This window comes from Tauraco erythrolophus, chromosome 12 (genome assembly GCF_009769465.1).
Source record: "Tauraco erythrolophus isolate bTauEry1 chromosome 12, bTauEry1.pri, whole genome shotgun sequence".
In the NCBI taxonomy this organism is placed as follows: Eukaryota; Metazoa; Chordata; class Aves; order Musophagiformes; family Musophagidae; genus Tauraco; species Tauraco erythrolophus.
The window spans coordinates 699,291-721,719 of record NC_141476.1 but is presented as its reverse complement, the minus strand read 5'-3'; the positions used below and the strand labels follow the sequence as shown (position 1 = coordinate 721,719).

Genomic DNA, 22,429 nt, shown 5'->3' with positions numbered 1-22,429 from the left:
TATTTTATTAGTGCGCTTGTAAAGAAGTTTAACAGGTACCAGTATAATGAATCTAAAAGGGCTATTTCCCCATCTTTTGAAAAGAAAAAAGACAAAAAAATTCAAAGACGCACACACAACCTCCATAGCTGCACTGTTTACACACCTCTCTTGCCTAAGAGAATGATAAACATGGTGCAGTCTAGTTAGCAAGAAGGGTGGAGAAAAAGATTCAAGTCTGTTTATTTTTTTTTAAACAGACAATAATTATTAAATTCATTAGAGGCTGAAGCCCTCATAGATTGCGCTCCCTGCTTTGCTGTTTCCATCTCTGTGATCCAGGTAAATATACTCTCCCTTCCCAAACGCTTTCCCCACATCACCCAAACCCTGAGATCCAGCACTTCCCTTCCCTAAGCCTGAGGTCTCAGCAGCTGCCTGGAGCTTCCACTCACCCACAGGGCTCCAACTTTAAAACCACCCCCTGAAAACACACCTTCCGCTGCAAAACTGCAAACGTGCGAGTAGAGCCTGGATCCGAACTCCCCATTTCAATCACGCTTTACATCGGCAAGAAGTCCCTTTCCTGATGGTTCACATTTGCAACCTGTAGTTATTTTCTTCAGGAAAGAACAACTGATTATCAGTGGTGGGCATGAATACAGCTTTCTGCTACACAGGGAGATCCACCTATAGTCTTAGTTTAACCAGTTTGTAGCTTAAAGTATATTTACTCAGAGATTTGACGCTTCTGGTTTTATGAAATTAAAAGGTACTCTTGGTGCATGGACTTTATTTTTTTTTTCCCTAAGCATGAGATCTTCTCCAAGCTGCATTAAAGCATTTCACAGCTACTTCTGAACATAACTTTGACCAGAACAGTGAAGCAAGCCACAAGATGCTGACATCCACCCAAGTCAGTATATTGCTCAGGGGGAGAAGCAGAGCACCCAGCAGGACACGGCAGCTCCTTCTCCAAGGAAACTTCTTGGATTGTTGTTTTTCAGTGATGATCAAATGCCAGAGCAGTCTGCCCAGAGGGAGCCATGGCTGCTGTGCAAGTTGCAGGGAATCCAAATAGAAGGTCCTGGGTGCCCCCAGGCAGCCGTTCTTACCAGCTCTGTAAATCTTCAGAAGGAAGGCAGAGGGGAAACCAAGCAGCCATTTCGGCTGACAAGTCCTTGTCTCAGCCAGGAGCACCTCACAGACCTCCAGAGTCACCGAAGAGCTGAGGCTGACAGGGACCTCAGACCCTCCACCAGCCCAGTCCCACGCTGGGGCTGGGGCAGCTCAGGCAGGCAGCCCAGGACTGCGTCCAGCCGCGTGCTGCGCATCAACAAGGACGGAGACTTTACAACCCCTCCAAGAAGCCCACTCTAGTGTTAGCTCATCATTTAAAAAAAAAAAAGAACAAAAGCCCACCACATTTCACTGTATGTTTAAACAGAATCGGTGTTTCAACTCCTGCCCACTGCCTCTCGTCCTTTTATTGGGCACCACTAACGAGTCTGGCTCGGCCACCCTCGCTCCCTCCCATCAGGTATTTATACACATGCATACGATCCCCCTAAGCCTTTTCTTCCCAAACTGGAACAGTCCCAATCCTCCCAGCCTCTCCTCTTGTGCCAGCTGCTCCAGCCCCTTGGTCATCATCACGGCCCCAGGCTGTCCTTGCCCTGGTGTGCCCATGTGCCTTTGTCCCAGGGAGGCCAGCACTGGCCCTGGCACTCCAGATGTGTCTCACCAGGGCTGAGCAGTGGGGAAAGACCACGACCACGTCCCTCGACCTGCTGGACAAGACCTTAACCCAGCCAGGATGCTGTTGGCCTGCTTTGTCACCAGGGTGCATTGCTGGCTCTTGCTCAGCCTCTTGTCTCCAGGACCCCAGGCCCTTCTCCGCAGAGCTGTTGTCCAGCCAGCCAGCCCCTAACCTGTGCTGGTGCTTCGAGTTGTTCCTCCCCACATGCAGGACTTGGCACTTCCCTTTGCCGAACTTCACGGGACTCCTGTTACCCTTTTCTCCAGCCTGTTGAGGTCACTCTGAACAGAGAGCCCAACCATCTGCTCTTTGAACCACTCTCACTCCAGAACACACTTGAAAGCATCAAATATTTCAGGTGGAAGATTGCCTTCCTCACCTGCGATACAACTGGACTCTAAGAAAAGTTTTATGATTTCTCTGAAGGAATTTTCTCCTTAGGGTCTTGGTGCTTCCCTGTGCTGTCCCTTCAAGCCCAGGCTAGTCCAAGGGCTGGCAGTTTTTCTTCCTAACGCAGCTTCCAGTCGCCGAGGCCAGGCGCCGCGCCGCTGATGAGGCAGTCAGCGCGGCACACAGAGCACGCCGCCCGCCGCGGCCAACGGGGCTGCCCCAAACAGGGTGATAAACGCACGTGCTGATGAGCCGCGGCACCGCTGCGCTTCCCTCTGTGCATCTCCACGAACGATGCGTTGTGAAAGCGTCGCCCACCAGCCATCACAGCGAAACCTACTCGGCAGGTCCAGGAAAAGCAGTTCAGGTTTCCCTCTCATCCACAGAGCAGGAACAGGTACAAGAGGGGACCTGTGCCACCTGCTAATTCTTAGCCTGCCCGCAGCGAGCATCCCGCTGCCCCGGGGCACCGGCGCTCCGCAAAACTGCCCTTCCAACACACCAAAATACCAGCTAGTGGTGCAAAAAGGGTACAGCCAACGGCATTTTAGTGAAATGAAGATGAAACTCCTCCAGGAGCTGTACGTGCCGCCTCTCGGCCGGAACGGGGTGTCCCTCACTCCTCCGAGCACAAAGCAGCAGCCAGAGCACTCAAGGCTTTACCCTTCTGGTGGCCTTGTGCTCGTTCCCCTTTCAGGAGAAACCACCCAGCAGGGCCTTCAGGGAACTCATCAAGCAAAACGTGCTGAAGCTGAGCACGGCAGCAGGCTAGGGACAGATCAGCCAAGGGAGGCAGAGTGCACAAAGGAAAACATCCGAGACCCTTACAAATAATCTTATTTTTCTAACAACGCTGGTAAAGTCATTTTAAGATCAAAATTGAGATTTATACTGCTATTGAAAGTTTTCAAACGTAAATTACAAATATAAATACTATCACTTCAGTGAAAAAGTGGAAGGTTAAATAATCGTATTTCCCTGAAATAATGTCAGTCTATATGTTATGTGACTATATCTTACCAGAGGTTAATTTCAAATTCAGTGACAAACCTCCCGTTAACTTAGAGCCTCTGGCTCAAACCAACACTGAAACTGAATACAATAAGACAGGGGAGTTGTCCAGTTCTGTTTGATTGTCCAGACTAAGCAATGGGCAAATATTGAAGTAAATGTAGCCATAGATTTCATTAATGATTATAAGCAAAGGAACTTTTCTAAAACACACAGGGTTTATCCTAACAATTTTACTGTAAGTGTCAATGAATTATTTTGCCTCGCTCTCTCCCATCAACAAATGTCACAAGATCCCTTTACACATAAATTACAATAAGTTGCCTCCAGCTAGGGTATTTTATTAACTGCTGGATAAAGAACAGCTGTATTATACAGAGCTGTATCTCTGTTTTAAGGAAAAGATCATCATCATGGAAATATGATTTTCTATTTGGATTTAAAACTAGTGAACAAAAAAAAAAAAAATCAATCCCCCATGCTAATACCATACAATCTCCATCTCCTTTTGAGCATCTCCACACTTCTGGCCTGCCTTGAGGAGACACGCAAGCAGACACACGTGCCCGCAGCCCCAGCACGCTCCTCAGCCACCCAGAAACAGCGGCCGAAGCCTTCATCACCACCTCGCGGCGTTACCCACCCTGCCCACGGGACACAGCCCCCTCAGCACAGACTCTCGTAAGAGAGAAGGAACAGAAAACACAGCACCATTTTACAGCTGCAGAGGCCAGAGGAGCTTAGCCCTGATGCATCCTGAAAGCTCATGTCACAAGAGATGATGCGAGTTCTCTTTTTGCATTGCTGTTCTGCTTTCTCTCTGCATTTCCTCCTCCTGCTTTTAGCTACCCACTGTACTCAGGGTACATCCTTATTCGATTGATATTTATAAAGGGCAGAACGAGAGGCTGGGGGACTGCACAACACAGCCCTGCCAACAGATTACCAGCAAACTGTCACTCAGAACTGTAAACTATGTATATTTACATTAATTATTTTGTCAAAAAAAGAATATTTTTCCCCATGGAGCATCGTATCTGCATTTTCCAGCAATAAACTACAGCCTGTTAAAAAGGAGGAAAAAAAAAGGAGGGGGGGAATCAAAGGGCTGTTATTTGTCTCTAATGCATTTCAGAACATTTCATATTAAAAATCTGTTAACAACCCAGCCAGCAACAGGAAATGGGCACTGCTCAAGAACGACAGGGAAACCACGGCTTATAACACAAACACCAGTTTCGGCACAATAGCAGTTACCAGTTTCAGAAAGCCCAACATCAAAAGCCCAGTTCACATGACACTGAAGATCTGAGCTAAAACAAAGGGTTCAAAGACCATCATTATGGGTGGCACGGGGCACAGCAGCCATTCCTGCTCCGCTCCAGCAGCTGCCGCAGGCACAAGCAGCTTCAACCCGTTGGGGAACATCTGTCGCCAAAACTGCCGACCTGGTCACTTCGAGCCACAGACTACTGCTGGCCACCACCCCAACGCTCACAGCGTGGGGCAGCTCTCTACCACTTTGGAAATACAGCCACTAAGGACCCACGGAGTGACTTAGTGTCACTTAAAAGCAGGTCGGGGAGAGAGCGGAGAAGTCCAGGACCACCGTGCCAGGAGAGGAGCCAGTGGCACACGGGGCTACGACTGCCACACCACTGCCCAGCCTGGACTGAGTTTCAGGGCATTTCTGCCACAAAATGATGGCAGGAACATATTTTCTCAAACAGACCTTTAATTGGCCAAACAGCTGGAGATTATCTTCTTGCACTGACAGACCCAGGCGCCAACCCTGGGTGAGGAGGATTTGGGTTCAACTCACTGCAATGCCACCAAACTGCCCCTTTGACTCCACACACCCGATTTTCACAGCTCACGTCAAGGGACCAGCACGTACCAGGCACCTGACAATCTGGTCCACCATCTCAGGCCCTGGAGATAAAATGAAAGTGTCCTACCTCACACTCAAATTGCAAGACTAGGTCACCATTACAGAAAATGTTCAGTTACTATGGTGATGGGGAAGAGAAAAAAACCTTAAGATTCATGTAAACACAGGTTTTCACTTGCAGATTGCAGTATTCTGTACTTCCAGCTCATACTGATTTATGAATTTTCAGTTATTCAGCCAGTTGGTGAAAACTGAGTGATTATTTATAAATATAAAAGTTAAAGTTCATTCCTAGATAAATCACAAACAAAAATAGGCCTGAATTTATCATATATCTTATTCAAAATGACTAATTCACTCTCCTCTATGTCGAAACCCAGTCATGCTAATAATAATTATTTAATTTAGGGGCAACTATTCCCTGTTCCCCTCACAATAAATTTGTTTACACACACGTGTCTGTTTTCTACCCTTTGTGGACACAGGCCCAGGGAACAGAGCCTTTCACTGATGGCTTCCATCGCTCGCTGCGCTCAGCCTGAACCGCCGGCCCCAGGCTGAGACCAGCGCCGACCCATAATGTCTCAGATCTTTTTTAAGCTGCAACTGAACATTCACAGAAAAACAAAACCAGCCTGAAACAGTTTTGGCGACCAGTTGTGATGGTTTCAAAGTTCCAACGTCCTCACACCAGTCATCCATCTGAGCCTTTTCAAAATTGATTTCCAGGAACGCTCACAGAAATAGGAATCTCGCACCCCAGACGCCTGCCTACTTCTCTTGCCGGCTTCCTACACGAAACCTATCAGAGACTGCAGCTTCCAAGGAGGAATCTAGTCCTTCCTCAGTCATTTCTGGAAGATTCGGAATCAACCAGACTCCTTCCCATGCGTCCAGCATGTTCCCACAGCTGTTACAACAGCCAAAAGGCACCGGGCACACCAGAGCAGTACCCACCGGCGGCCCCTGCCCAACAGTTCAGGTTTCTGACCTTCCACACGCACGTCCACGCTCCCCCCAACACCCAGTCGGGGGCACTTCGTCCCCACCGCGCACGGCGGAGAGCTCACCCACCCGCCTGCGTGGCGCGGGACACGGCGGGTGCCAGCGCCCCGCGGAGCCGCCCTGCAGCCGCGGCACCGGCACCCCCCAACTCATCGCACTGCAAACGTGCCACGAGGCTCCGCGCCAGCTGATGCCGAGACAGGGCACTCGGATGTTTTACCCCTGCTCGGTTTACACCGGATTTGTTACTTTAAACACGAATTCCCTCTGTCCCGTGAAGAACACGCAGGCAAACACGCGTGCAGCGAGCCATCGAGCAGCTCCAGACGACGCTGGCGCAGGAACCCTCCAAGAACTCAGCAGCCGCAGCAACGGCCTCCAATTATTCTGGCAGTGAGATCAGGCAGTCCACAACCAGATGGATGTATTTGTAAATAAGGCAGATCAGTTTTGTCAGGTTGTAATTGGTTTTAGAACAAGCAATTCCCACGATGACAAACAACAATTAAAGAGCACAGAGCTCCCACAGCGTGCAACGCTGATCGGGTTTTTGGAGAGGGACAAAAGCGGAGGAGAGCGATGGAAGTGCTACCAACGATGCACAAACGGTTTCGTTCTGAGACAGGCCTAACGATGCTACCTAGCAGAACTGGAAAACCACCCAACGGCAGTGTCAGGGTGATTCCAGAAGAAAGCAGAGCCTCTTCCACCTCCTAGGAGTCTGCTGCCCATGTAAGTTGCAACTGGAGCCACAGCGAACACCTTGGCAGTTCAGAGCCTGCAAAGATCAGCTGCCCTTCCATCTCAGCAAGCCATCTGGATGGCAGGCTTACAAGGGACTGTAAAGCTACTGGGAAGCTTGAGAGCCTTCACACAAAGAAGCTACTGGGGACAAGCAGCTCTTTCCAGCAAGCTCGGAACACATGCAGTCTGATAAAGACCCCAAAAAAAGCTAAGGAACAGGTCAACGAATATTTTTATTTTCTTTCAAAGGCATATTGCCACCATGAATTTCTGCAGGCTCAGTAGTTCGTTTGGTGGCCATAAACATCTCTTCTATTGTATTGTCCTTGTGAGCAACACCACGGACAAGGACACTTCAGGAAACACTCACCAGTGACAACGCGACCAGTCTCAACAGAAATTCTTGGCACACCAATGAGACCACACGCACTGGGAACCAACGGGGTAGCCAGGGTTCCCGCCTGGCTCACACAGTCACAGAGCTCCTGAGGAGAAAACCTCTGACTATTCCCATGAGCAACCACCGCTCTCTCCTGGAGCTTATCACTGCAGTTTTGTGCAAGCTGGCAGAGCAGCTGGATGACCTCCACGAGAGCATGCTGCAGCTGATAAACAAGAGCTCCGCTTCACCACATTCAAACCAAAGAACCAGTTCTGCTGGTGTGTCTCATCTTTAGTGTACTGCCTTAAACCCTCAAAACACTACCCCTCCACACGAAATCTCTCAGGAGTCACCTGCATCATTAACCCCATTCTCCAAGTGAAGCAGCCTTGGCGTAAAGAAGCCTCATCACTCGCAGCCACAGCACCAGCCCGCTCTCGAGCCTGGCACAGGCGTCAGGAGCACAGACCTGGGTCCCTGTCACACCCTCATCGCGGAGATACTCGGGCACATCCACTGCTCCTCACGTTTCCGCCGTGCCACGGCACCCAGGGGTACGATGTGTTCGGATGCGGTGAAACGCGCAGCGAGCTGGGCAGGTTACCTCGGATCTAAAGACATTGTCTAAAGACATTTGCCCGGAGCTGCCAGAGCCCCGGCGTCACGTCTTCTGAGGTGACTGGGAGAACATTTGGGTCTGGAAACGGAAAACAGCAAACAAACGTTCACATCTGTCTATCTGCGTGAAGTAGTTTCCAAGAAAGCTGCTTGAATTTTATCTTTTTTTAAATCCCCAATGAAGATGAATTCTGAAGAAGTTATTCTCTGGTTTTGTGACCTGCAAAATTACCTTCTCCTGCCCAGTGCCTCAGCAGAGGTACACCATCTGCCACACGTTCCTCTCCCATCCGACACGGATGTCTTCTCCTCGCATTCGAAAGCATTTGTACAGCAGTAGAGAACTGCACCACCAGCACAACCCACGAGACGTACGAGAACGTATCGAATGATCAGGGGGAGAGGCAAACAGTGTGTGTTTCTTTTTTCCTCTTCTTCCCACTCACCGTGAGTTTCGAGCTGACCTCTGACATGAAACAGATTATTGTTATTCCAACATTGTATCTCAAACCGCCATCCCACAAGAACAATGACTCCACGAGTACTCTTTTTGTTACGGTTTCACTTTCGAGGGTTTATAATATGTCATTTTCACTTACAGTATGTTTGCTTATTGTTTCTGTAGGGATTTTAGCAAGAGTAGGTCAAGAGCTAGAAGCACTACGCAGGAAAAACTGCTTTTAAAAACATGAATGACTCAGAACCATCAAGCAAGGATGTTAAAAGAAACAACAAATGCTGTGGAAGAACCTGCTGCTGAGAGCCTGCTTCCCAATTCACTTGTATGCTCCAAGCTAAAACTGGTTCAATGCTGCTATTTATTTTTGTTCCGTTTTTGCCACACCTCCTCAGGTTTTTCCTGAACTACCCAAAAAATACAATTACTGTGGAAACCCTGATTTCCAGTTTCATTTATTACAGCACTACAAGTCTCATTTACCTTAGTGGTAAGATAAAATAGGGCAATATGACAGTCCCTACAAAACACTGGCTGTATTCAGTGAAAAGTAAAATAAAGACTGGTTAAAGGAAACTGGCAAAATAAAAGGTTAGTCCTGCAGCGTTCTGCATATGACTGTTACAGCCATTTCAAAGAGCTCCAACTGGGATGTCAATGGACTTGGTTTCCTCTGGGTGCAACACTGAACGTACAATAGACCCTCACAGCGCACTTACAAGCCGTTGGCTGCAGAATGACCTGTACAATAAGTCCATCTTCTCCATCTCTCTGGCTGATGTACCTAGCCAGAGGTGGCCCAAGCCACAAAACACAGTTCCGTTCCCCTAAGGTGTGAAACCAACTGGTTTCCATCTCAGAGTGAGGCCAGCTGTCCCAAGGTAGGGGCATTTCTGTGCAACACCTAAATAACTCACACTTTCCTCCCCAGGACAGATGTAATCTCAGACTGCAGCTCGCTCTCTCCTGGAGCTGCAGGACGTCTCTAAAACGTGAAGTTACACCTTACTTGCACTGTGGCGGTGAAGATCCATCTATTTCTGCACCACAGGCAGAGGAACACTTCGTCCCAGAGGTGCCGACAACCTCCCTTGAAAACAGGAAGCGGCAGCTGAGTCGAGCAAACGTGCACGGGGCAGCCAGGGAGCTCGGCACGACTTATCGCCCCAGATCAGACACTTGCTCGATCTCACAGCACAACCAAGCTTCAAAGGGGTGGTTAGAGGAGAAGCACACAGCACAAGCGCTGCCCAGTTGCTGCGGCAGCACAGAAGACACGTCCGGCCGAAGCAAAGGCTGGTGCACAGGCAGTTTCTGGTCCTTGGGCAAGATGCAGAGTTCAAGGACCTGAGCTCTGTTCGTACTCCTAACCACCACCCTCTTGCTGCAGCCTCTGTGCCTCTGCATCTCCCCGTCAGCCAGACAGGCAGAATGCTCCTCCTGCCTCTCGGAAGCGCTGGGAAAGTAAAGTCATTAATACTCTTAAACATTCTGAAACTATTACATGGGTATTTACAGAAATGCCAGTGCTATTTAATCCAGTGGCCTCTCTCAGAGCATCGCTTTGATGCTGCAGGGGAAACTATAATGCATCCAGCCAATTGTGAAATGCTCTGCACGGGGACAGAAATTGTTTTCTGATCTCTCTAGCAATCCCATTCCACCCTGAAGCATGATATTTGATTGTGCTGACCTCAGCATGCTTAACTGTACATAATATTGACTGTAAAAGTACCCAGCCCTTTTGAAAACATGCCTGTCTCCAAAAAGAAACAACCATTAGGCAACACAGCAGAATAAAACCACACCGTGATATTCCAGCCTATACTTGGTAGAGATTAACCTCATTGAGCAGCTCGGCACCAATAACTCCTCAGCAATCAGCACTCTCTTGCTCACTGCTTTACTGCTGACGCACCGTGACAACCGACCAGGTCTTTCTCACCTGCAGGAAGAGACACACCGAAGGAGATCATCTTTGCCAGACTTCCTGCGACGGCCCCTTTTGGAGGGGCAGATGCAGACAGGCTTCAGCCACTGCGGCACTGCAAGGCAAGGCGAAGGGCTCGCTGGGACTTCTCTAACCTTGCGACACACATTGCACGATCCCTCAGGCAGGCAGGGGCTTGGGCACACGATCTCAAGGGCATGAAGCGTCACACACTTCACGGGAGATATCCCACCCATTTAAGAGGGCTTGCTTCAAACCCACAGCACCACATTCGACAGCAGCCGAGCCATATTTTCAAACAAAACTATCTTTTGGCTAGAGCAGCACTTTCCCACTCCATAACGGTCATTTAGGGCATGCTGTCCCTCCGGAGGAGGCAGCACGTCCTCCCAAATAACAGAGAGGCAAAAACAACTGCCTACAATAACATTTTCTCAGAAGGTCCAATACGCCTTCATCAACCAACAGCCCACCTCCTTCCAGTGGAGGTCACTGCTGATAAGGGGTCCACAGCATCCTTCCAGAGACACCACTCAACAGACATCCCCATCCGGCTTATGAGGTCTGGAGACACAACTCCACAATGACCACAGGTCTCATGCCGCAACACCAGCATAAGTCTGGAGTAACTAATCAGCTTCTGAAGGCAAACAATAACAGAAGATAGGGAGTTTCAGAAATAGCTAAACATACTGCCCGCTCTTGGCAGGACAATCTTGCAGACAGTATTTCTTCCTTCACTAACTGTCCCGCTAAACACAGTGTCTTTCCATACTATCATACGGCTTTAGTGTTATCACTTCCCATTACGGACACAAAGCAGACTGCAAAAAGGTCACCAGCACCGTTTCCAGCCTGTCCCTGCTTCACGCCGCATCCCCACGCCAGGGCTACCCACCCAAGCAGGACTCGCCTGCACGAGGTTTCACCCCCGACCATCACTGCCCAGCCATGCAGCTCCAATCGTCGAGCGCTCTTACGGCTTTAATCCTGCTACGCTGCCAATACTGCAAAATGACAGCTGGATTTTTTTCTCTCCAGATCAGATCAAAGCCTGTATCTTGAAAATTTCAAACATTCACAAGCTGTCTTGAATAAACCATCATTTAGGCTCTTCCCAAATATTAACTGACCTTTTTTCACACAGAGAAAATCTTGAATTCTCTCTGGAGTCTTTGCCAACACAAAAGCTTCAGACTGCCACACCAACAATCTGATCTCTAGTTCTTACTCTTTTATGAGTTATTCTGTAATCTCAATGATTAAAGTACAGCATCAGAGTTAAATTTCCATGAAGTGAAAAAAAAAAAAAAAAGAGGGAGGGAGGAGATTCAAATGCAGACTTCTTCCCAAAAAAAACAGTTCATTTAAAACCATTGGGTCACTAATGTTGCACAGCAAGTCCTAGCTATTGCAGTGGGACCTTGTCTGAGCCAGAAGCTTCAAACATCACCATCAATATAAAAAGTAACTCATCACTGTATCTCAGCAGCTGGCAGGCTGTAAGCTTATGGACAGAAGCTTTTCTGAAAAGCATTCAGTTGATCTGGGTATGTCAGCTGTCACCATATAGTAAGGCAGAATTCTAGTCACCTTGGGGAGGGAGAAGCATTTTCATTCCATAGCATAGGTTTTTATTCCCATGAAACAATTATTGATTAATCAGTGTATTTGACAGAGAGAAAAATGTTGCGCACACACAAGGCCAACAACCCAAAATTATCTAACTGGTGATCTTGAGTTAAGAAATCTGTTCTTCATCTTCTCTAAACGAGCTGTTCCAAGCAGCAGAACCCCTCAGACTAACCACACCACGGAATAGCCTCAAGACCACAAATAACTCTTCAAACAAAGCTGATGAATGCTACAACATCAAAGAAAAATCAATCTTTGGGGCTTTTCCACGGTGAAGGGGAAGCCACTGTTCCATGAAGTCCATGACAGGGACTTCTGCTGTGGCCCTCCAACGTGTGACGCCGTTCCACAAAGTCAGACCTCGGAGGTGAACCTGCTCCAACTGATGGAGAAAGGCAGTGGAAAACAGGGCTCCCTTTTCCCTTAAGGGGACCCATTAAAGCCAGACCTCTATCTCCCCATCTCTGGTCATTGACATGGGTTTGTATCCTGTTTCCTTTTTAAATATTTATTCTTACAACACAAGCTAGTAAGACAACACTGAGTCCCACCTAACCAGTACAGTTAGCTCTGCTGCCTGGGTAACAACCAGAGCAGGAGCCACACGGACGAACTCCTCGCCCTAGAGCTGCAGCCCTGGCCGCTCCCAGGAGCAGCGGGGTCAGCGGCCACCCCAGAGCTGCAGCCCCTCTCCTCCCTTTGTTTTACAGACCGGCCACCGAGGCTCGGAGCCCAGAAGGGACAGAGCTAAAAACCAGGGATGCTCACGAAGGAACAACCTCCTCTCCCCTCTCACCCGCCCGATACAGACATGAGCAAGAAAGCGCAAGGCCAATTTCGCCCCGTAGTCGCTCTAACAGAAAATGACCGAGCTTCCCCGCACACCTGCCGCTGCTACAAGACAGAGCGATGTTTCATGGAGCTGCTTCGAGAAGCAGGATGCACTAGAGTGACTGCAACCCCTTTGCCACACACGACGGCTCCTCCCAAAGGCCCAGGTGAAAAAGGAAAGTAAAACCTTTTTTTTTTTCCTCCCCCCTCTTCAAAGCTACTCTTCCTTCCTTCGGAGCTGAAGGATGACAGACACGAGCACAAACTCTTTCCTGAAAGAACGAGGCATGAGGAACACAAGCGCACGCGCTGCTGTGCCCCCTCCAGCCCCGAGCCCCATGCCTGGCGCTGCCCGCACCACCCGCTCCGCCACCGGCCGCCCGCCAGGAGCACGACGCCTCTGAAGGCGGTAAATGCGTTTCGGGAGGTGATTGCTGCTGCTGCCGTGGGTGGTAGCTTGACAAACAGCTACTGAAACAAAGCCAAATGCAGGCAAGAGAGAATTTAAGAGCTCGAGGGAAAGGGTTTCCCCTCCCCAGCGGAAGGGGAGAGTAAATCCTGCTCCCGACAGGCGCTGAAACTGTGCGCACACAGCTTAAAATATCCCACCTTGCAGAGGCTGACAAGTATCTGCCAAGCACCTGAAGCACGTTTGGTGCTGCGCTCTTACAGCCCTTAAAACTCTTCACCTGGAACCAGGACCAGCTACCGGCCATGAATAAGCGCTGTAAGAGGTTTTTACTGTTACCGGGAAGAAGAGCAGGTTGATAAATGATGCCTGCTGCACCCAGGTACCTGCCAGCTGTGAGAGAACAAAACACCCCGGCTCACGAGGATCAAAACACCCTTCTCTTCTATCGAAACGCGGCCGTCGGCTCTCAGCAGATGCCTCGGACCTCCTGCACACCACCAGCCCCCTTCCCAAGGATGGCGCCACGCCACGCACCATCCCGGGGCATCCCTGCCGCAGACCGCGGCCAGCCATGCTGGAGACCGCGGCCATCCGAAATCATCAGAAATCTGAACCGAAGTCTGACCACCAGGCCCACGGCCTTCCCGTGGGAAGCACAGGCTCTGCCCCAGCCGTCGGCTGCGGGAGCAGCTGTTGGCTTCCATTTGATAGGCAAGTCCCCAGGTGAACCCACGGGTTCAAGCAGCACAGCTGCTCAACACAACTTCTGCCCCATTCTGGGGGCCCAACAGCAACGAGCTTTAACCCAGAACTGCAGCATCCCCCTCCCTCATCCCACGGCAGGAGGAGCAAAGCTGCCCACCTCCACGGTCTGGTTGTGTGAACATGTCACGAGGCGCCAGAGACACAGCCTGGCCTGGCAGCAGGAGCTGGGGACCTGCACTCAGCAGGAGTGAGTCCTGCAAAAGGTTCATGGCTTCTCCCTTGGCCGCCCTCTTCACCGGCTGCTCCATCTTGAGAAGGAAAGCAATGACTCCCTGCTCGGCCTGCCCGGGGCACCTCCGCTCTGCCATGGTTGCTTAAACAGGTTCAGATGGGGCCAAAGAGCCACGTTCCATGAGGAAAAAACACTTGTGTGTCACCTCTCTTTTCTCCAACACCACCCCACGTTCTGCTAGAAGGCCAGCACACACAGCGCACGGGCCTGCAGCCCCATCCAGCTCCCCTCTAAACGGGGCGATGCGCCTGGAGAGCCTTTGGGTTCAGCCTTGGCACACTCCGCTCCTGCCATCTGCACCAGTGCCATCAGACCAATGGCCCGGTGTCGTCCCTGCGGGCACGCAAAGCCGGCGGCGGGAGCGTTGGGCCACGTCCCGGCTGTGGCTGACCCAGGGCGAGGTGCCCGAGCTCACGCGTACGCACGTTTCTGACCTGCTACCGCGAGCTGGCGGCTCCTTCTCGCCTCTGACCGCCGAGAGGACCCAAATCCAAGGCTTTTTAGGAAGGTCCATCCCACAGCGAACACAGGGATCCGCTGACGGTCAGTCACGTCCAGGAGCCTGCCCATTCAGCCCAACCATCCCGGCCTCCGCCAAAGTGCTCAGGACTTCGGCATAGCAGGAAAACATCCCTGATAGATTCAATTTGTTTCCATTAGAGACTGCCAATTAATCTTTATTATGAATCACAAATATACTTCTCCGTTGTTGTCTGCACATGGCCCTCCCAGTCCCCGCGCAGAGGTCCCATGTAAAACCCATCTGCCAGGACCGTGCTATCGGACCCCACGGAGGAAACACGGAGGTTCAGTGGAAGACAACAACAAATAAACCTATATGGGAATCAATCAAATAAGGAGCAACGCTGAGCGGTTATTCTGAAGTCTCACAGCAGCAACTAGATCAGATTCATCAGGATCTGCTCTCTGTTGCAGACGACTCCACTGAAGCCAAGAGAGCTATGCCAACGCATGCCAGCTGGCCCTTGGGTCACATTTCCCCACAATTTGTTGGGCAAGACAATTAAACCAATAGAAATTTTGTATCTGTTTCTGTGATTAATATTTGGCAGTTTCCTACCAGCCCACCAAAAGGGGTGGAACTTTCTTCCCTTTTGCACAGAACCATTTTACTAAATGGGCTGTCAAGTTCCAAGCCTCGATGCCTCCTCCAACTGGCAGCCACGCTTCCCTCCTGAGCAAACCATAATCCCAGAAAATAATTTGGTATGGGAATTCTCCCAAAATTTTCTGAGCAAAGCGGAAAGAGAACAATAGGTAGGAAATGAGAATAGACATAGAAGAAGGGATGCAGCTACTGCAATAGAAAAAGTAAAATGCAGCTAATGAGCAATGACAAATTAATCTAAGCTGCAGTTCTCCTACTAAAATGGGAAAAAACACACTGGTTTTCTTTGGTCCCAGGTTTGGAAGCCTTTTTAGTGTATTTATATGGTCAATCCATCAAAACTCTAGTTCTATTACCAATTTACACAGCAACTAAGGGCCCTAGAAGTGCAAGAAATCATCCCTTCACCACCACGCAGCCAGATGCGCCGTTTAAGGACGACCATCTTTAGGATCACCAGGGATGCCTCTCACCTGCCAGCCATACGACAGGAGATGATGCTGTTGACTCACAGTAGTCTTCCTGCCAACAATAACCAAACAGATCATACAACGACCTGAATTTTGCCAGGGTTAAAGAAAAGCTTCAGGAAGCAATATGAAATTAAACAGCCAATCAACAGGATGCCAAATTTTCTGCAAGATTTACAATGCTGTACCATAGACGGTTGCATCTACATAATTAAAACTTCCTTAGTTTTGCTGCATTAAAGCAACAAATCATGCATTCAACAGTAATGAGGAAAAGATAGGCATTTATCTTTCTGGCTAGATAGACCAATTAAAATGGTCTAAAACATCCGAAAACACTCGCTTTAAATTGTGCATCTACTGTATTCTGCAAGTGGCTTTAATGTGGCCGTTGTAAATACACAGACATATCTTTACTGGCGTTTCTTTTTCGTGCAGCCATTCCTGTCTGCAAATCTAAGACAGACAAATAAGAAAACCTGCCTCCTAAAAGGTACCCTTTGTATTTTCTTTCTGGTTCCATCAAGTGAGCATCTGCTGCGAGCCCTGGGCCAGCTCGCTCCCCTCCCGACAGCTGAAGCTGAAGAAGGATGCAGAGCAGCAGCAGGAGAGGACGGAGCCAGGGCAGGATAACTGACAGCAGAGCCCGCGCCGCGGGAAGGCGCCTGCCAGCAGTGCCCGTGCTCGGGAGGGGTCACAGGGAGGGGTCCCCACGCACGGGCAGATGGCAAACACTGCGCAGAGCTGCACGGACAGCCCACCCGCAGCAGCCACAGACACCAACGATGAGGCATTTCCACTCCTAAAAACAGAGTGGCACCGCCTCGAAGCCTCGGGCATCATTCCCAACACCGCGTAGCCATGCCCCAGCTATCAGTCCCCCCAGCAACGTGCAGCACTCGTGGACCAGCACACGCGGGCACACACCCTGCACACACCCTCTATCTTTTCAAAGCATTTTCAGGACGACTCCTTCCCACCACGAGAAAAGCAGGCACAATCCACCAGGGAGGGAAAGAAGATACAGCATCATTACGGCTGATAAATCACCCCTGTGCCCAAAGATTATTCCCCAGTTAAACTCTACTTAGGCCAATCTCGCTCCCCGCGCAGAGCGTGGGCTCATCCATTTTTTTAGGCAAGGCCACAGCTCCCGGAGCACAGGAGGTCAGGGCAGGGCTCAGCTCCTGCGCTCCAGTTACTGACAGCCTGTCCTCAAACCATCCGAGGCCTCTGCTCCGCTTCCCAGCAGCCTGAGCAAGAAGGCGCTCAGCAAAATTTTCCTAAAAAAACCAAAAAATCAGTCTAAGTAATGTATTCGTTTCCCCCCTCCCGTGTTACCCCAGCAGACCACACTGGCCAGCACCCGACCATTCCCAACCCTGACACCTGCCTTTCAAACGTGCCTGCGCCGTGGATCACTTTCACCTCCACCCACGCCGATGTATTCCCGGAGTTTGTGTGCAAGGTTTTCCACCTCTCTCCCCGCCGTTTTCTCACCCACACCACGGGGACCACAACTGTGCTGTGTTCACGTTTCGGCCCCAGCCTCCATAACAAGACATTGCTGCTTCAAGTTTTCATCCTTTATCGTCTTCATATGTCGGCTCTTCCATGCCAGCATTCTGTTTCCATTAGTCTCTCTCACCCACCGCTCCCCCTTTTCTTTCTTTCTCCCTCACTACTTCATTTCCATTTTAGTCCTTCTCTGGAGATCTGGGTGTCCTTCTTCACCAGGGCAGCAGGGGTTTCGATATGAACAGAATAACGACCAAATCCCCGAGGGAAGCACAGGGGGCATCTGGGATGACACGGTGACCTACATGAAATCCCTCGGCTGAGCCAAGAGACCAGGCCTTGCAGAAGGGGAACAGAAGTGGATCTGGGTGTTTATGGTCACTGTCACAGCCTCAGAAGAAGGTTTAGACGATGACAAACCTTCCCCTATGTCAGGTTTTGCCGACATCAACAGCAAACAGATTTGTTGTGTTTGCACACGCAACACATGACTAATCAAAGAAAAAGCCCCACTCCCACCGCAGAGCATCCTCGGCAGCCTGTCCTCATCGGGTCCCTGCCAACGGAATGACCACCCAGTAACATGTCACTGAGCCTTTCTGCCCAGACACATTTTTCTTCCACTGCCCCGCAACACAGACTAAAACAGACCTCCGTGCCAATTCCTCTGGAGTTCAAGGTTTAGCCTCCTCCAACAGTTTAGCAACGCCAGAAGGTCAGAGCCACCCTGGTCCCTGCAGGGAGGGGACAGCGAGGGTGATGACTGTCAGGATGGGGTCACAAGCACCGGAGCCCCTTCACCTCAGCGAGGTCACCCCGAGACCACCTCAGTCCTGTGACAGTCCTGACGCATCGCAGGGACGGAGCTGCCACCGCCTCGGAGGCAGCGGGCAGGCAGCACCGCAGGCGTTGGGGTCCATCTCGTCCAGCCTCTCCCCAGCTTCAGGCACAGCTAAACCCTGACCACATCCAAATTAACCCTTAGTCAGGCGAAGATACAGATCGAGTATCCCAAATCAGAAATTTCTGGAGGTATCATTAGGCACAGAATAGTATCGAGGAAATTATTACTGGTCCATCAGCAAACGCCGGCTGTGTTACAGCTGCCCAGAAAAGCAGCCCAAAACTCGATTGCTGCGGTGCAATAAAACACCCTCATACATAACCCAGCACTAACAGTCTAACATATGGAAACCATGAGGCTACAGAAGTCGGGCCAAGAACAATCATGGCAAATGAGTATTCCAGTTATAACAAGAAGAAGAAAAAAATACTGGAGATGTCTGCAGCAAAGCTTTTGGAACAGGTCAGACCCAGTCCCACCTCCAGCCCCGAGCATCTGAGAAGCACGAACCACCCAGCCCAGGACTTCTTCGAGAACGACACAGAAACACGGGGCAGTGTCTGTGAATAAATGCAAATCCTCTCCCATAAAACAGAACAATACCACAGGCTAAAAGAATATTTCATCTGCTTAACTGCAGGGTGCAATAACATCAATTTGCCCAAATTACACACAAGCAGAAAGGTAATTGGCGCTGAGCAGAGCGTGTTGTGACTGTTACATCACTCTTCAAAGCCAACCACAAAAGACTGAAATGCAAGAAAGTAAACAATGGCACGAAATCAACAGCCAGCCCCTTCCCCAAAACCCTTCCAGCTGGCATTGCACTGCAGCATTTCGGCTGCTACTGTTCCAAAGCGCTGTATGTGCAGATAAGACATCGGGCAACGGAGCTCAAGATCCAACACACTAAGTGATCTCCAGAGAAAAGAGGAAAGCTGTTTAGCTTTCACATTCACGGGTTAATTTGCAGAAGAGCTACTTTATATTTTTACTTAACTCTGTCTTAACTAGAGACTTAACCATACCTAAATGGTGAATGGATACCTGCAGAAAACAACCAACCAGAAGGAGATAGGAGACAGTTTTATTTAATAGCAGAAGAAAGTCTGAGGGGGGAAGTTAATGAGAAGGCATTAAGTAAGCAGTTAAGTATCCGCCAGCTGAAATCGAGAAAAGGAATTGTCATCAATTAACACAATTAGGAATTGTTACAATGATAAACAGATTTACAAACTGAAGTTATCTAAAAGCATCAGTTAACACAGTTTGCTACTGATATTAAAAACCCTATTTTTGTAACACAGATAAGGCCACGCAGACACTTTCTGTCCGACCTCGCACGCCCTGACACGCTCAGTCCTTGGCCAGGCTGCGGGCATCGGTGACGCTTCCGGGGGTACCAACTTCTCCATCACGACTCTGACTGCAGTAAAAATTCATCCGGAGCCCGACATCTGCTGCTTCGCAGTCTGGGCGGCCGTAACCTCCAGCCACTCTCTGACATCAAGCCGTCTGCTCCAGAGGCCCTCACCCTGCAGCACCGGGACTTGCAGTACAAGGACCGCGTCCCCCGCCGCCGCCGGGCCCGCTGCGCGGCGAAGTTCCTTACGTAAGACCCGCAAGACCGACGCGCTTCCCCGCCAGGGCGGCCCGGGCCGCGGCCCCGCTCCCGACGCGTTCCCGAGCCGCGCGGGCGGCTCTCCTGCGGCCGGGCTGCTCGGAGCGAAGGTGGTGCCAGGGGGCGCGGGCCGGGCCGGGGGAGCGGAGCCCCCCGCTTTAAGGGGCCCTTCTCGCCAGCGCTGCCCCGTTCCGGCGCGGTTCGGTTTTCACGAGCGATCGCAAGCGGCCCGCGCGCGGAGCTCCCCACGGCACCGGGACCCGCAGCGCCCGGGAGGGAGGGTCGGGGCTCCCGCGGCCGGTACCTCCGCGGAGCCGCCGCCGGGGTCCCGGGGCCGCTCCCCGCAGCCTGCGGGGCGGGAGGTGCCCGCGCCCGGCGGTGCCGCAGCGCCCGCGGAGGAGGCGCGGGGAGGGGAAGGCGCCGGGGGGAGCGGCGCGGGCAGCTGCCCGGGGCACGGCGGCGCCGGCTCCCGCGGCCAGAGCCGAGCCGGCCGCCGCGCCCCCCGCCCGCCCCGCCCCGCACACAAAGGCGGGCACCGCAGCCGTGCCCCGCCGCCGCCCGCCCCGCAACGCGGCGGCCCCGCTCCGCACCTTTGACTTGCGCCTCGTAGTCGGCGATGATCTCTTTGTCCTTCTTGAACTTGCCCTGCGATGACATCGTGCGGGGGGGCGCGGGCTCCGCCGGGACACCCGCCCCGCCGCGCTCCGCCGCTCCGCGCACCGGCACCGCCTCACCCGGCCGCGGCCCCGCCGCCGCCCGCGGCTGCCTTCATTGGCGGCGCCGGGGACACCGCGGAGCGCTCGGACCTCGGCAGGAGCCGCAGCACCGCCGGCCTGGGGAGCGCAGCGGAGCCGCACCGCACCGCACCGCGCCGCGCCGCTGCCCGCCGCCAGCCGAGGCGCGGCCCTGGCGCCGCTCCCGCGCTCAGGTTGCGCGCGGGGCGGGGCGGGGCCGCCGTGCGGGGCGGGGCCGGCGTCCGCGCGCCGCGTCTCCTCCCCCTGCACCACCCGCGGGCGGGAGCGCGGCGCGGCCCCGCGGCGCGGCGCGGGACGGGGCGGGCCCCGGCGCGGGGGGCGATCCCGGCCGGGTGCGGCCCCCGGCGCCCCCGCCCCGTCCTCGGCCCGGCCCGGCCCGGCCCGGCTCGCCCCGCGCGCCCCGGCTGCCGCGTCCGCGGGCACGCGCAGCCGGCCGCGCCCCCCCAGGTGCGATGGCCGCGCCCGGGCGCGGGGCCGCCCGCGGAGCGCCCCGGCAGAGCCCCCCGGTGCCACCCCCGCACCTCCCGGGTGCGCAGCGGCTGCCGAGTCGCCCCGTGGCGCAAACCCGCGTTCGGGGCCGTTCCCTCCGCCGGCCGCCGGCCGCGCTGCGGAACGACAGCGGTCTTGGAGCTGTTCCCCGGGCCCAAAGCATCGGGTGGTACAAGGTGAACAGCAAAATAAGAGCTGGCAGCTGAGGAGCCCGCGCGATGGCCCCTCGGGGCAGAGGAAGGAGCTCCTTGGGGCCGTGCCCCCGGGAGCGCAGCGTGTCCCACCACCCGGCACCCGAGACCCACCAAGTGGCACCCGTGTCCCACCACCTGGCACCACCGCCCAACACTCGTGTCCCACCGCCCCGCACAGCTCCCGCACCTCCACAAGGGCGCGTCTGCCCTGACCTACAGGCCAAAAACGCGGCCACAATGAATTTATCGACAAAATTGCCCCGTGCAAGACCAGGGTGTGACGTACGGGGGACCAGGGAGCGGGTAGGCAGGAGAGAAAATCCCTTCACAGACTAAGGGTCTGATCCTAATGAGTTCTCCAATTTCATCCAGAAGCTGTTTTCAGAGAGGAGCTGCACCTGGTTTGTATTTTTTTGTTAACAGTTAAGAAAAAAAGGAAAAACACGTTCGTTCTAGCAGAAGCAGCAATACCATTTAAGGCTCCTTTCTGGGGATTTTCTAGTAAGAAAATGAGTAAGAAAGGGTGGCTGGGACCCGGTGTCACGACAAAACCCACACACTTTTGCCAGCAATGAGTTTTCGAAGCGGCACGTACTAGTTCTTGCGCTGGCCATGCCTGCGTGCCCAGGCTCTTGGGAAGGCAGACCCACTGTGTGGTTCCTCTGTCCAGCCCCAGCTACGCCGCGATTGCTGCTCCGCACAATGCATCCTTTTGTTGGCATCTTGTGTGGAGTGAATTCAGGGAGATTTGATGATTCACAGTTATTTTGCCAGCTTACAAAAAATAAACCAAGCCTATTAAACAAATAATTTACCTAGCCCTCGCAGGCAACACAGAGGAGCATTCTGCGCTCCCCGCAGCCATAGAGACCCAGAGAGGAGGGAGACAAAGGCAGCGCTGCCGGGGAAGCGGCAGCCCTTGCCGAGGCGCAGGGCTGCAGGGCTGAGCAGCCATCGCTCCCCGACCCTGCCGGGGCCAAGGAGCTCGGAGCCCTCCGCAGAGGGAGGACAGCAAACTGCTCTGGACGCCCACCGGGCACAGGGAGAGGCGGAGCACAGGGACCACGGGGAAGGAAGGGGCACTGGAATGGCGGCTATCAGTGTGAGGCAACTTTTTGTGGCAGGGGCAGAAGCAGCCAGAGAGCGAGTGACGGTCCCTCGGACTAGTCGTGGTGGGTGGATGAAGCAGGGCAGCGCACCGATCCAACAGCTCAGGGTTCGGAGGAGCAAACCTCTCCGGGAGGCGAGCAAGCAGGGATGGCAGCCATCACGGCATGAAGCGACAGGGACACAAGCGAGCGATCCGGTGGAGCTGCTCTGTGTGATACTCTTTGTGCCAGGGTGCAG

The 22,429-nt window shown here is 52.6% G+C and overlaps 1 protein-coding gene across 1 annotated transcript in view; it reads right to left on the bottom strand.

The window, feature by feature from the left end:
• SRGAP3 (SLIT-ROBO Rho GTPase activating protein 3) overlaps positions 1-20,299 on the bottom strand; it is a 103,776-nt gene extending 83,477 nt beyond the window's left edge. Inside the window, exon 1 of the mRNA XM_086619211.1 lies at positions 20,235-20,299. The gene's annotated coding sequence lies outside the window, so the exon portion shown is untranslated. The remainder of the gene's footprint in view (positions 1-20,234) is intronic.
• Positions 20,300-22,429: the final 2,130 nt, after the last annotated feature.